Source organism: Scylla paramamosain, chromosome 6 (genome assembly GCF_035594125.1).
Source record: "Scylla paramamosain isolate STU-SP2022 chromosome 6, ASM3559412v1, whole genome shotgun sequence".
Classification (NCBI taxonomy): Eukaryota; Metazoa; Arthropoda; class Malacostraca; order Decapoda; family Portunidae; genus Scylla; species Scylla paramamosain.
Genome location: NC_087156.1, coordinates 32,254,916 through 32,269,839, shown reverse-complemented (window position 1 = coordinate 32,269,839; position 14,924 = coordinate 32,254,916). Strand labels below are relative to the sequence as shown.

The 14,924-nt window shown below is 50.3% G+C and overlaps 1 protein-coding gene across 7 annotated transcripts in view; it reads right to left on the bottom strand.

Annotated features, from left to right (window-relative positions):
• Window positions 1–14,924, bottom strand: part of LOC135101607 (talin-2-like) — a 174,725-nt gene that overhangs the window by 111,137 nt on the left and 48,664 nt on the right. Inside the window, exon 1 of one of the 7 annotated variants that reach the window (XM_064005792.1) lies at window positions 4,428–4,609. The exons of 4 other annotated variants lie outside the window; for them this stretch is intronic. The gene's annotated coding sequence lies outside the window, so the exon portion shown is untranslated. Of the gene's footprint in view, window positions 1–4,427; window positions 4,610–14,924 lie in introns of those variants that run through there. 2 more of the 7 variants (XM_064005782.1, XM_064005791.1) reach the window with 2 other exon arrangements.

Genomic DNA, 14,924 nt, shown 5'->3' with positions numbered 1-14,924 from the left:
TTAACAAGACTTCCACATTATGAACAGGAAATACACTCTTGAGAACCCGGCTAGTCATCCCTGTGGCCTTTGAGAATAGTGGTGGTAAGAGAGCAGAGTTTCTGAATATCGGTCTATCTAATACAAATAAACGCTAGGGAACAGGAAAAACAAAAAAAAAGTCAAGGTAATTGTGAAGGCTATTATCAACACCAGAAAAATATTAGTAAGAACAGGCGGGATTTCCTCGTCAGCGCCTAAACGTTCAGGACAAGAGGGTAACACTTAAGGCTCGCCTTCTGCGCCACTAGGAAAATGTGCTATACAAGGAGAGACGAACAAGTGTTGTAATTTTTCTTAATTTCAAGTAATCTTTTTTTCCTCCTCTTGCTGTTCCTGCTTCTACTTCTCCATCGTTTTCTTCCTCGTGTGGTGCTGGTGTGGATAATTCTTGTCTACTGACTCAGCGTTTTCATTTATTTATTTTTATTTATCACTGATGAGAGAGAGAGAGAGAGAGAGAGAGAGAGAGAGAGAGAGAGAGAGAGAGAGAGAGAGAGAGAGAGAGAGAGAGAGAGAGATTATCAGTCGGAAATGGTACAGTACGTTTTGTGACTACCATGACTCTTTTAGCTTCTTCCATTACCACCTGGTCTCTTGTTCCTGCGTTACGTACACACACCTACCTTTAAATTGTTTGCTATTGCTCTCTCTCTCTCTCTCCATAGTTCTTCTCATCCCTTTCACTACTAAGTACACTAATGATATCTTCCATCTGCCTCACCGCTTCACTACACCAAACGTTTTCTATTCCTTTTATTTTCATTCTAGACACACAAGCCTTTACTATTTCAAATCATGGTATTTTTTCGGCCTTTAGTTGACTTCATATTTTCGTTACGTGCCAAGTTTTCCCTCTTTCTCCGTCACTGAGCTCCCAGGGACTCGTGTGTGACTAAAAGTACCTCCAGTGTTGCCTATTATGTTAACATTCTACAATTCCTCTAAAACTTGCCTATTTATCTCCTCGCCTATCATTACGTGCAGCCACTTTCAGTCTTCACCACTGAATACCACCCCGACCCATTACCAACAACCTAACCTTGTCACCCGTCCCATCCACTCCACTAGCTGGGGAAGAAACCAGTGGCCTCTCACCCTGTAGGCTCCTCTTCATTGCCACATGCGGGAACGTGAGGCCAAGACAGGCAGGAAAAAATATATTGTAGTGGCTTTGGGAGAGGAGAGTTGGGTAACCTACTCGTCGACTTTATTCTTTCCTACGTTTTTTTTTTCTTTCTGTTACTAATCTACATCTTACTGCTCTTCCTCTTTCAACCTTATCGGCTCCATGATCCAGATAACAAGGTGGAGCCAAAGCCGATCTCGTTTAATGCTTGTAGCGCCACCAGGCATTCAGGACGGTGCTTCTCTCAGCACCGCCAGTATGAGCAGCAGGGGGAAAAAGAGGTACACGCTAGGATGGTAAGAGCGCAGTGTGGATCATTTTAGCTGTGACAGAGGGAGAGGGAGAGGAGGAGGAGGAGGAGGAGTTTCTTGCCAGCTACATACACGACTTGGGCCGCCGCCAGCACCCAGTGACCACGTCCTCAACCAAACACTCATTGTACTTTGCTTTGCTGTCCCGCCGCCACTCATCATACCTGGCTACTAGTGTCCCTTGCCCGCACCCTCACTGCCTCCCTGTCTCTTGTCTGGCTGCTGCTGCTCATGTCTGGCCGAGCTCCCTCCACACAACATACTCTGCATACCTACATGTGTAAGCACAGAGAAAGGACGAGGAGGGAGGTTACATTCATGTTCTAAACTTATGTAATTAAAAAAAAAAGTATATATATATATATATATATATATATATATATATATATATATATATATATATATATATATATATATATATATATATATAAAGCGTAAATAAAACAGGCCACTAACAAGCGCGCTGTGACCTTGACTCCACCTACTCAATATGAATTCCAGTGCATCTCGTGGGTGGCGGCACCGAGCGTCGCCACCATCCCGTCACCAATCGAGCAGGGCCTCCACTCACACGCCCACACAGCCCACCCCTGTCACGCCACCTGGACGCACACTACGCCACCGCCACCACCGTAAATAAATGCACATGCGAAGGTTACATTCACTGGCATCCGGATCCAATGCGTCATTTGAGATTCGCGGCAAATAGTAGTGTCACTCGTTGCCTCTCCCCCACCCCTGATCCGTCCAACATTCAGACACACCCCCTTCCCGGTACGGCTAACACTCAGGTTTCAACCCTTGTGATTCCGGAATGCTTAGGCGCTCCAATGCCTCCCTCACAATGATAGCCTGGATGAGAAGCAGTATAATACAAAGCTAAACACAATACCTGTCTTCCTCGCCCTTCAAAGTCAAGCCGCTTACCTGAAAAGAAAGATAACACACATGAGCATGCTTATACAGAACGTAGCAGCTGTTACAAAGAGCCGCCAGCCGACGCGGCACAGATCAGGTGAACCCCCGACCCCCCTGGGGGCTTATTGCTCTGGCAAGTAGGGACTCGCACCTGTTCTTACTGCCAGTCAAGCAGGCAGTGTCACGCCCCCCGCCCCGAGCCAAGGTCAAGCCAGCCCGCTAGCACCTCCAACTTCATCCCACATCTCAACTGAATTCCCCCCAATCCCACTCACACACCTGCACTGAGTCTGGTTGCTCTGTCAAGAGCAGGCACAGTCTGGCTCCTCCCTCGCCTTGTCGCTTAAACCATGCTAACGACTTACAGCAGAACACGGTCGTGTCAGGACTGACGTAATGACAGGTAATAAAACATTCCAGGCGGAATAAGCCTGTTAAGTCAGTCTTAAATCTGACTCCGAGCGTACTAAGAAACCATACTTAAGGACGTTATTCATGGACATTTGGGTGTTTTAATGAGCGAGTCAAAGAGCAGGTGTGGGCGTAGGTGGCGCGTAGTGGGCGTGGTCACAGGGTAATCACACTCGCTAGGCGTGACCCTGGTGGTGGGTAATGATGGCGGTAGGGGTGATTCGGCGTGACATGAAGGAGTGAACAAGCAGTACGGATGAACGTGGGTGATATGTGACGCCACTGGTTGAGTTTTTTTTTACGGAAGTAGAAACACGTCAGCAAGACAAACTTCCTTGCACAACACGCGGCACGTCCCCTCTTGCGGCGACACGGGAAAGTTACAGGATCTTCACTTCCACTCCGACCGGAAATGCTGACCACCCCCTCCCATCCCACCACTTGCACCGTGAGTTGCAGGTGGCTGCAGGGGGCGGCCACATTCAGCCCACGCCGCCAGCTACATCCTGTGGAATGAATTACCTTACACATGACTGACTCCGTCAAGTGGTGATCCTGTGCTGGGTTACTGTCGATACTAGTAAATGTAATGAATGTAAAACCTAAAATGAATCATGTTACAGTAAATGTTGGGGGGTAAAGGGGGACGACGATGGCAGCGAGCCAGCCTCCTCGAGTCCTCCATCAACCAGCTGCACCACCTGTTGGAGCCCGTTCCACCACATCCTACAGCCCGCCTGACAACACTCCCTCCACCTTCACCTGTCGCCTACCTTTAGGCACACCCTCGGCACTGCTACGCTCCTGCCTCATATCACTCAACTCCCGTGTTTTGAGGGCGATCAACTGGATAAACTGACAAATATACAAGCAGCTCGCTCTGCCGGTATTCTTGATGTTGTCAGCATCCTGCGGTGCCAGGAAGAAGTGAGAGAGGGTGGAAAGGCTCTGTGATAAACGTAGGGGTAAGCAGGGCAGGTGAGTAGCTTGGGCTAAGGGAGGGGTAGGGTGCGTCTGGCAGGCTCGGGGATGGCGGCGGGCTGGGCCACCGCCAAATATGGGCGGGTAGGCACGCATGCTACCCAGTGCCGCCCACCTTTCACACCCACACGTCCTCCACGCGCACCCTAATTGGGTCTGGCCGGGCATCATCTGGTGGCACGACACACCTGGCTGAGTGCACGAGCTAACTTTGGCCGTACTTCCCTCGACATTCAGGCCCAGACACACCCATTCACGAAGCTTTGTGGTACTGGCTCTGTTTGCGGCGCGAATCAAAACCCCTTCCCTCGCAGTTACACCACACCCTGCCCTGCCCCGCCCCCGCGCTCCATACAAGCGTATGCATATGACAGCGCGAGATGCGTCTTCAATGTTGGGGTCGGGCACTACCACTGGCCGTGTCCTACGCCAAGTTGCCGAGATTGGAGGTATGGAGGGATGCGACGGAGAGAAAGGCAGACTGAGGCTAAGGCTGGCTAGGGAGAGATGCAACTGACCATCTGAGGGGCAGGCACATCGAGGTGCCTTAACACGGCAAGACAGCAACTCATGACGCACATGAAGCACTAGTTCACCCCGCCTTCCTCTCTCCCTCACTCACACCCACACATACACACCTCGCTCCGTTGTCTTGCAGTATCCACGGTCCGTGCACGTTGTGGGTGATCGCTATAAATCCCTCTCGTCCTTCACAGCCACTGAGGCCCCTAGGCGGCTGTGGTGTATATCCTAGCACTCGACGAGGGCACGCATGCCCACCACGTACTAGCACCACCACTGTACTGCTCTCCTCTAGGCAGCTCGGCTCCAACTCTGAAGCACAGCAACCACATACCAATTTATCACCATTTGTTTCATCTACACTCGACTGGGTGAAACGCTTTCCTTCAGTCACCGAGCTTGACTGAAATAAGTGGATCTAAAGAGTAATAGCTCATGAATACTGTCATCAAATTAGTGTAATCCCTAGACATTACTAGTTGGCACCTGCGCACATGAGTGGCGATGGTAACACTGCAGCGCAACCACGCTCATAGAAAACGGGACGATGCGGGTCTCCACTACTCTACTAGACCCCGCTACAGCGACGTCCCGGCCGCTTACTACAGGTGGACGGACCAACAGGGGTTCTGGGTCACCGCCGTGACGCAACAGTTGCTTCCGAGATTAACTGATTGAATAATATCTGGAGCAGGGCAGAGTGAATGCCCTTCCGGGATGGGGTCATGGAAGAGTTCACGCACTGGGTTCCTACCAGCTCCCTGTGACTGTCGTGCTGGTTGTGATGGCCATAAGAGCAAGGAGCCTTGGACCATAGTCTCCCCAATGACCCACCACCAACACCCACACCTGCCTTGCGAGGGCACCCTACTTATCAGGATTAGCACCTCCCTCCCTCCTTCATTTAGTCTGAGGACTAAACATACAATACAATTGACCTCTGGTTCGCGGTCTGAATGGTGAGGCTAGGACGGTAATATTACTGCGCATGTCTGATCATCAAAGATCAACTATAATTACTCATCCTTAATAATAAAAAAAAAAAAAAAAACGCGGGTAAGAGGAAGCACCGGATAGCGATGACTCGGAGGGATCCTGCCGTAGAAGTTAGTGAACTATAACAATAAACAAGACACATACACGCCACAATAGTTCCAGACCGAAGACTCTAACAACAGAAACAAATACACTGCAACACTGAATGGCCAGACATCTCCTCCGGGGCCCATCACAGTTCGTCATAGTCGTCCAGGTATATACATACAATAAAACTAGATAGTAAAAAAAAAATCTGCCTCGTCAAGCACTTCAAGGCTCCTGAAGTAAGAATGCTAATAAACTAAATACTTTAAAATCTAGAACAAATTAATATCAGTCCGGCAGCGGTGTCCTTTATTAGTGGTGTTTGCTTCCACCCTCCACACGAGAGCAGCGTCGCGGGGCCAATATATCACCGCGATAAGGCCGAGGTGATCCGTCCCACCCCAGCCCGCCCCAACCTCACCTCCGCGATACGCTGAGCTGCGCCAATATACCTTGAATTGACTCCAGTTGCCCGACTGGTGCTCCTGAACTTGGGTGGCGAGGGCTGACTTCACTGCTCTCTCTCTCTCTCTCTCTCCACCAAGGAAGCTCAAAGCACTGTTGCCTACATGCTAGACTGGGCTCAGCGCTGACCGCATCCATCATCAAACTCCTTCAGTCACCAGGCTGTCACACACACACACACACACACACACACACACACACACACACACACACACACACACACACACACACACACGCGAAGAGAAAAGGTTCCATATTTGCCCATCGTGTCCCCCTCGTCTGCGGCGGGGTGGGGCGGGACAGAGCCTCGTGTGTTTAGGTGGCCCATTGTTTGACCTCACCTTGCAGGCTCACATTACAACCTTTATTAGCGCTTATGTCGCCAGTCTTTGGATGACCATCACGACCACAGTGGGTGCAGGCATGGTCTCGTGAGTGCTGGAGTGTGGGAGGGTTGGGATGTGGGGTGGGGGAGAGAGCTGCGATACAGATGTGTTGTGATACGAGAGCTAAACAAACTGAAGGAGAACATATGTGAAGATAAACCCATCCAACAGCAAGAACCATGTATCTGGTGGCTTGTACTTACACAGCCTGGCAAGCGTTCCTGTGACACACGCATACCCTGCCTCCTAACACACAACGGCACAGCATTTTTCCTTGCTATTACCAGCAGTACCGCCCCCACCCCGAACACTTTAACAGCCGCCGGACATCCTCACGCCATTAACTAAGGGAGCACCAGGCAATTATATTATTACGGCATTCCTGCTCACCGAATGGAACTGTCCAACAAACGTAAAATAAATATTACTACTACTACTACTACTACTACTACTACTACTACTACTACTACCACCACCACAACTACTACACTATTACTATTACTACTGCTGCTACTACTCACAAGTAGATCTCCATGGGCGCGCGTGGCAGGGTCGGGAAGGCAGACAGCGACGAGATGGGAAGGGGAGGGCTCGAGGAGGGTCCTGACGCCACCTCACTCACCGCCTAACAGGGTCAATAGTGAGCCAACTCCATCAGGCTCCAGCGGTGACCTGTCCGGGTTGCCCTACGCTCCCCACCCACTACCCCCCTCCCCTTTCTCTCTCGGCTCCCTCTGCTATCCGCCGCACACATCCCTTCGCCTGACGGATAACTCGCTCCAAGCCACACCCACGCCTTTCTTGACGGACTCATCTTTCCGTACACCCCTTGCATCCACGTTTCCCGTTCCTCTTTACTATGTGTGTTCTGCAATGCCTGCACTACTTCCTTCCTGTTCACGCTTTCGTTCCCAGCAGTCTTGAGTTAAAGCATTTGGTGTACGCCTCGAGTCATTTCCTTGTTCCTGCATTCAGTTTATCTCTACAACCAATACTACACACTGTCTAACTTTCTGAGCGTCCTTCTGCTAAGTGTTCACTCCCCTACCTTCACCCATTCACTCTTTAATGCCTTCCACGCCTCAACTGTGCCTCAAGCGATTACTTCGGCATCCACTTCTTTCATCATCCTGCATCCTTTATACCGTTCCATAGCTAGCCACGGGTCCTAGCATACCCCGTCGCCACCGCCACAACCTCCTGCACTACCAAACCAAAGGCGGTGTGGCCGGGGCGTAGCGTGAGGCCACCAGCAAAGGGCTTCGTGGCAGAGACAAGTCAGGGGAACGAGGGTTGTTTTAGGCGGGAAGATAATGCGATAGCAAGTGGTGGGAGGAGCAGCCTCGCGTGGCCACCTCCCTCACCCCCCCTCCCTCGTCCCCCACCCGGAGAGGTCGGCTAAAAGGGAGCCTAAACACCGGACAAAGGACGATAACGTTATATCTTAATGCAATTTTTCTTGGTAATGTCTGGATAGATCTATACGCGAGGGAGAGGCAGGAAGGGGACAACGATGGTGGTGGTGGTTGTTGAGGCAGTGAAGATTACTCGTTTGTCTTGTAGAAGTAGTAGTAGTAGTAGTAGTATGCGTCTTGTGTCCTCAAAAGACGAAGAAAACAGATAGTAGTAGTAGTAGTAGTAGTAGTAGTATGCTCTTCGTGTCCTCAAAATATGAAGAGAGAGAAAAAACTAATCTTCCTAACTTGTAATTTATTCATTGGGCACACATGAATAGCGAACGCTGTGTGGAGTCAGCACATCCGAGATACTGGTACTAGATCAGGAGATTAATAACTTGCATGTGTAGTACCGAACAAGATTGTTTCTGGCAAAATTTATCAAGGTAAGACAGGAGGAATTTTTTTTATCCATTATTCCGATCGAGTGTGTGTGTGTGTGTAAAGAAGGAATGTATGAAGGTCCACGTGAGATGCCGAGGCGTGGTGTATATGTACGTGCTTCCTGAGGCGTGGTGATGTGGTCTGCGGCAGTGGAGGCGTTTGGGAAAGAAGGCACGTGGAGGTGGTGTATGGTGTATGAACACCGTCACTGCTGGACTATCACACACACACACACACACACACACACACACACACACACACACACACACACTAATTAAGATCGAGGAACACAAAAGCTCGCGGCCAACGTCATAAGTCGATTATTGGCAAGTCACGAATTTTTACACGCACACACACACGTTAAATAAAGAGAGAGAGAGAGAGAGAGAGAGAGAGAGAGAGAGAGAGAGAGAGAGAGAGAGAGAGAGAGTTCATTTCAACGTGCAGGACCTCTAATCCATTTACCGGTGAGACGTGCGACGGGTCTGGCAAACACAGTAAGAAGGTGGGTGGCGCGGCGGAACGGAGCCAATGTGGTGAAGACCTCTCAGGGTATGCAAGCATATTGTGACGGAAAGAAAACTTAGTATGATTGACTCATTCTTATGGCAAAGCTGTGGTGCTTCAGCATATTTACAGAACACCAGTGTTGAGCACCACACGAGCACTACACTCTTGCTTCCCGCACGCCTTTTGTACTAACCTTCATCACCCTTCACACACCACCCGGAGTGTCGCCTGGCTGTGTCTGGCGGCAGGCGACCCTGCACCGCTGGAGCACCAATGACGGCTGGACCAGGACGCCCCCGCGCACCCCGCCTTTCTGTCGTGTACTCTCTGGACTCTTCTGGTCAGACCCGAGTTCTTGACTCGAGTTCATTTCCTGCCTCTTTGCACAAAAACACAAATTTCGTTTTTTTTCCTTCCCTTCCACAGACTATTCAATTCTGATAATGGCTCATTACTCCTCAACAGATTGTTGCATCCGCCCGACTCTCCTCAAACTCCCTGTGGCGTATCGTCCCCACGCTGTCACCCACTGGACCACCCCAGGGCATTGCAGGTGCCCGGGAGTGCTGCCGGCAGGACGCACCGTGAATATACGAAGTGAAACAATATGGAAATAGTGAAGGATCGAGAGGGGATTCCTTTTAGGGCATTCCGAAGATTCCCCGGAGATTCCCATTCTAGCCAAGCGGATGGAACTGTTCCAGACACCCAGACAGGGAGGCGGCCGCTGACACCCCCACAGTCTTCAGAGCAGATGGAGTGGACACAAGCTCCGCGGTGCTCTAATGAGTCTCTTGTGTGCAGCGGGCGGGCCGTATTGTGCCCCACTCATCTTCCCTGGCTGAGTCACAATATGCTCACTCCTATTATCCCCCCCATTACCCAGCAGCCGCCTGGAGGTCTGCACCGGCACCCCTCCTCGTCTGCCGCGCCTCCCCCTCCCTCACCTCACAGCCTTACGCTGCTACTGGCGGCGGTAGTAACGGTGACGGTGATGGTAACAGTGATCACGCATTCTAGACGAACCAACACACACAAAGGAAGGTGGCTATATTTCCGAGGCGCCACCATCACCACCACCCGTCACCAACACGATCAATAGTAACCCACTTCACCACCACCAGCCCAGCCTTTTACTGCCTACATGCTCGTGCACACCATCGCTAACATCCCCATCCACACCACCACCGTCACTACCACTGCACTCACCACCCTTGCTGTATCTGTTCAAGAAGAAGAAGAAAAAATACAGCAAAGACTTACCATCCAAGCAGTTCACAGGCAACCACGTCACTTTTACCACCACTTTGACAGCCACACACGACATCCATCACACCACCAACGCTGCCTCCACCCGTGCCTGCCCAATACCTCAACACCAACTTAGGAAAATCACGACTCATCACAATCACACCACCTTATTCATCAGGCCAAACACCCGAAACACAAACTCATCACACTCAACATTCTTCCTCACTCACCACATTCATGATTCTTTCCTCAGCCCCTCAATACTACCTCCTACAGCCCCTCCCTCACCAGCACCAGGCACCACAACGCCCAGTCACCGTCACCCAGGGGTCAGAGGTCGCCGGTTGGGGTTAGGATGACCACCCTCAGCCAATAAGCGCCAAGTGTAGAGGTCAGGGAGAGGAAGCTTGTCGAGTCATTGCTCAAATCTCTCTCTCTCTCTCTCTCTCTCTCTCTCTCTCTCTCTCTCTCTCTCTCTCTCTCTCTCTCTCTCTCTCTTTCAGCCTGGGTTAGATTAGGGTAAGGTTTAAGTTGGGATATATATGGTTAGGCTGAAAAATATACAACTAGACGTGAATTTTGCTGAACCAGGTATAGTACAGTGACTGGGCACAGGATTGCATTGTCAAGCTGATATTCCAGTTTGTGCTCGAAAGTTGTTGTGGTTGAAAGTGGTTATGAGGAAAAGAAATGAGGACCTGGGAATGAAAGTAATGATACGTACAGTGTTATGGTGGCACGGGGAATGGTGAATGGGTAAAGAACAGCGACGTGGTGTAATATACATGGCGGGAGGTGCGATGGTGGTGACGGTGGTGATGGTGAGGGCGGTACAGCGAGAAATACGGAATGGGCAGTGACGCAATCAATATGAGGGTGAGGGGAGTGTGGTGTAATGCGATCCCACTAGTAATTGATTTAAACACCGGTTGAGGTCTGCCGGCTTGGGATCAGCGCTGGGTGGCGGGGGATCAGCGGTGCACACCCGGATTTTGCCAAGGTGTCAAACCCTGGTGGTGTTTAACTGAGTAAGGTTCAACTGCGGGTGCTGACCTATATAACTTATCTTCCCTGTTTCTTCTTAATTCTTGCGTGACTGTGACCTTTTCTCCGTAGTGTGGGGGGGGTGAGGGAACAATGCAATGCTCTGCCTGCACGTGTCCTCCCACCCATCAGCATCCATTCCTTCAGTGCGGGGGATGTGGCGCTCTAAGACACCTTGCAGAGAGGGCGAGTGAAAACAGTTAAAGGGATAAATAAAAAAAATAATAATAATAAATGAATAAACACTGAATCCTGCCTCGTTTGCATGATTTCTTTGAGCTCATTTCAAATTTTCAACTAAGAGTCACTAATACCTTCTCTCTCCCTTGTTACGAGGCATGAGTTGAGACGGCACACAATGGGGGAAAAATACAACAGTGCTATCCATACTGTCCCCCGGGAAGACATTCAGGAGAAGCGATGAAGTCACTCTCCCGTCCATACGTGCCCCCACCATCACCACCTCATATCCACCTGCCTCCACACCGCTCAAAGTTCATTTCCACGAAACAATCACCTCACCCCTTCCCCTTCCCCTTCAGTCCCGCCCCGCCACCACCACCACCTGTTGCTGCATATAACCCTCTCCCCCTCACGCACACACTCCCTCTACTCTCACATCCGCCCCGTCACCATCCACCCCCGCCATCGAGATACCCCGTCAGTGGGCTTCGCTACTTAGGGGTCAGGAGAAAGGCAAGGGGCTTCCACCCTCTTGTAAAGACTTGGAAAGACACACCTCCACGCGATAAGACCAATGTATCGAAACGTGCCTATTGTGTCCCCCCACCTCACCTTTTTTCTTTTTTCATCATCTTCCTTTTTCTTAGTCTACTTCTGTGAATATCTCCCGCCACCACCAGGAACACGCGACGGCCTGACCTCCGCCGGGAAGAAACGGGATTCCTTCAAGGGGGAGGGAGGTAAGGAGGGTTGGAAGGAGGGAGGCAGAACGAGAAGGAAGGAGAGGGGGAGAGAGAGAAGAGAAACCAGACAAGAAAATGAGAGGAAAATGTAACTGTTTGTCTCTCCAGTCCCTCTCCTCTTCTAGTCTCTGCTCCTCAACCTCCTCTTTGATTTCTCTCCGGCCGTCCACTAACCCTCTAACAGCCAAGGCTTCGCAAACTTAATAAATTCATCAAGTTAAAAGTATAATTTCTAGTCGCCATCAACGACAACACAAAGGTAGTGGTTTAGTGATATTTTCGCTCAGTAAACTCACGTCTAAGATCATGTAAATGTAGTACGAGTGTTAAGCAGTTAAAGGGACTACATCTAGACAGACTTCTACTCCAGTAGAAACATAATTCTCATATTTAAACTAATCATAAAAAGAGCAAGAAAAAAAAAAAAAAAAAAAGTCATTAGCCAACTACAACAATATATATAAGATGCAAACATTTGAAGCATTCCAGTCTTTGAATCATACATCAACCGTACAACTCACCGTATCATAACAGCGTCCTCGCTTACGGCACCAGACACCGCTGTACTAAAGGCCATTTTACATACTGCCTCACACGAGGACCCATGCAGACCATCTGTAACTAGTCAGTCGTCAGTATAGCAGCTGTCCTCAGTCAGTTGTTCCAGTAAGCAGAAACAGTCACTGATAAGCCCATCATAATCAGTCAGTCACCGAGTCGAAACCACCATCATCAACCAATCACCAGCCACCTAACAAGTAGTAGATCACCTGGATGTCTTAAGTCTCATCCTGTCAGCTCTGTAACGGGCAGAAACAGTACTAGTAGTACGAGTAGTAGCAATGGTAATAGTTCCGGAAGCAGTAATAAAAACATCAAAAACCACAAACCCATTGCGCCTCGCTACGCTCGGCGCCGAAGGTTACAATGAAGAGGTGCCAACAAAACCAACTGGATTGAAGTACTACAAGACCAACTCACCTCCTACATCATGTAAACGTAGGCAGGTCCTCGCCGCCACCGCCTCCTTCCCTGCTGGGTCCCAATTCTGTCTTGGGTAGAAGCAACGAAGAGTGAGGCGTCCCCGCAGAGCTTCCGTCTCTCCACGTTCTTCTGGAGGCGAAGAGGTGGAGTCCAGGAGAAGGAGGGTGCTCGACTCACTGCTCGCCCACGTCTGCCGGGCCCGCATCTGGCTGAGGGAGGTGACTGCTCTCTCTCTCTCTTTCTCTCTCCCTCCCTTTTTCTCTCTCTTGACCGACACTTCACAGCTTCACAAGTGTAAGCGACTCCTGGTCCAGTGTCCTCGTTCGTCACTGGCACACCGAAGTTCCTCCTCTTGAGTATGTAATGTCAGTACTAATGGTGTGCGAGGAGTCATAACACTCTTTAGAGTAAGACACGAGCGAGGCTGAGGCGGTGGCGGCGAGTCCTTTAGTAGCAAAAGCGGCAGCAGGCGGCGTGAGCAGCCACGTCCTACCCCTGTGAGGGCGGGCTGGTAAGTCCTGATGGTAGGAGCGTAGCCGCCGTCCTGTCGTCCTCCCGGCCCCAAGGGAGCATCCAGGCGCCAGGTGGACGGCTTCCCAGGGGCGTCGTCTCATTCAACCCGCCCCCTCCCCTCCCCTCCTCCCATCCTTTCCTCTTGTCTGTCGTCTCCCAAAACTCTTATTTCTGCCTCTATTGTTGACATTTAACGTAGTTTCCTGATTACTCAGTGAACGTGTTCACGCGTCCTAACAATATTCTGGCACCACCTTAATGCCTCTACAAATTTTATATTAATGCTGATGTTTCCTGCATTCACTGCACTCCACTTTAAGTGTTCGCCTCTTTCCTCTGCCATGGCTTTAACAAGGCAGAAGACCCGCCACCAACACACAGCAGTCTGTAAGAAATATTGCTCAGACTGGTCGATACCATGCGGTCTACCGAGCATAACCTCCACGTCTGTGGCCACTGGTAGGACTTGGCGGCAGGCTGTGCAGGATTGCGGCCCCTCCCACTTGTGACGAGAACTCACTGGCACAGCCGTGTAATTATCTACTTAGATCTAAAACAACAGCAGCATCAAAACAGTGCTATGCACGGGTACCGCCCAGCCTGGAGGGAACCCGCGAAACATACGAGTAGTGTTACCAACCTGAAAGTCAAACTCTCGAAAGTACTGTTTTTTTTTTTTTTTTTTCCAATTTTGTGAAAAACTAAGTAAAACATTTAACTATCACTGGCAAGTGATCACACGCTAGACAAACGTTTCTCCAGTGGCCCACACTGCTGCCAACACAGCCATACATCATGCCGGCACCTGCGTGTATATCGTGTATATACGGATGCTTAAGCTCCCTCCACCTGTGACACGACAAACCTTCATGGCACCTCGTGTTCCTTGTAATCATAGGTTGCGTTCTTGTAATCATATGTTGTGACATTACATCGAAACAAATATAACGAATTATTAATTTAATTTTTTCAAAAACACCTGTCACTGCAACCACACACACACACACACACACACACACACACACACACACACACACACACACACACACACACACACACACACACTACATGGATGCTGCACAAATAATTGAAGCATGAAGGGAGGGATGGGAAAAGACGACAAAAGGGGGCTGAAGGGACAGGACGGTAAAACGGTGTTGCTTGAGGAAACAGTGGGCGGCAGGGTGCACAAAAGGGCGGCCTGACATCCTCGCAGGGACTCTCACCCACAACAATGACGGCTAACCTGCGAAGGCGTGTTGGAGTAATGGAGCTGAGGGGAAGCCTGTCGTTCAATGGCCTGTGTGTGTGTGTGTGTGTGTGTGTGTGTGTGTGTGTGTGTGATGCTGTGACTCAATCCACCACTCTTCTTCTGCCTCTAGCGCACCGTGACTCAGCCAGCCTCGCCACACCCTTGCAATCCTCCCCCGATCACCCAGGGAGTCTCTGTCACCCGTCCTACTCTTGGTGACCGCTCCCTGAGCAACACACCCTTGCCTTCACCCGTCCCGGCGAGATGTCCCCCAAAATCCCTCGCACGTCTCCCCTTGTCTGAGGAGTAATTAAGGGTCGTTTCTTAGGCCTGTTGGCTTTCTTTGATTGATTGCCCG